The sequence below is a fragment of the Suricata suricatta genome, chromosome 7, assembly GCF_006229205.1.
Source record: "Suricata suricatta isolate VVHF042 chromosome 7, meerkat_22Aug2017_6uvM2_HiC, whole genome shotgun sequence".
NCBI lineage: Eukaryota > Metazoa > Chordata > Mammalia > Carnivora > Herpestidae > Suricata > Suricata suricatta.
In genome coordinates this window covers 28,295,474-28,296,543 of record NC_043706.1, presented here as the reverse complement: position 1 = coordinate 28,296,543, position 1,070 = coordinate 28,295,474, and positions in this window count along the sequence as shown.

The following is a 1,070-nucleotide window of genomic DNA, read 5'->3' as shown; positions in this document are numbered from 1 at the left end:
ATGGCAATGAGAGGGAATGACATATGGCCATTTGTAGGAAAGTGGATGGACCTTGAGGGTGTCATGCTGAGCGAAGTAAGCCAGGCAGAGAAGGACAGAAACCATATGTTTGCACTCATAGGTCTAGCAGGAAAACAGGAGAGACCTAATGGAGAACCAGGGGGAGCGGAGGAGGGAGAGAGAGTTGGGGAGAGAGAGGCATACAAAACTTGAGACACTATTGAATGCTGAAAATGAACTGAGAGTTGAAGGGGAAGGGGGAGGGGGAAAAGAGGTGGTGGTGATGGTGGAGGGCACTTATGGGGAAGAGCACTGCGTGTTGCATGGAAAACAACTTGACAATAAAATATTGAAAAAAATAAAAAATAAAAAATTTAAAATCAAAAAAAAAAAAAAGGGCAAGCTTGCTCCCTGGAGTCTCTTTTATATGGGTAAAATAATTGTAAATATGTGAGAAGACGGAGCTGTTAACTAGCCTTACTGTGGTAATCATCATATATTTCCATAGAATTTTGATATATGTATATCATCATATTGTGTACCTTAAACTTACATATGTTGCATGTCAATAATATCTAGGTAAATCTGGAAAAATAAATAAATAAAATTTCTTCTTGGTTACTGGGCTAAAAAAAAAAAAATTTAATGGAGGCATGTGTTGACCAAAAATGGCAAGCATCTATCTTTTTGTCTCTCTATTTAGATTCTTTTATTACAAAAATGTATACTCCCCTTAAAAGTATCTTCTGTACATATACTACGTGTTTCAATATCTTTCCTGTAAACATTACATTTTTATAAGTAATTATAATGAAATCTAGCAAAATAGGAGTAAAGTATAAAGCCCCCTGAAATAAAAAATAATAATGTAATGAGAGTAGAGGAGTTTAAAACCCTACTCACCAAAGGGCAGATCCTCTAAACAGAAAATCAACAAGGGAACAATGGCTTAAATGATTCACTGGACCAGGGACTTAACATATATTCAGAACACTCCATACTAAAATAGCAGAATACACACTCTTTTCAAATGCACATGGGACATTTTCAAGAATCGATCACAGACTAGG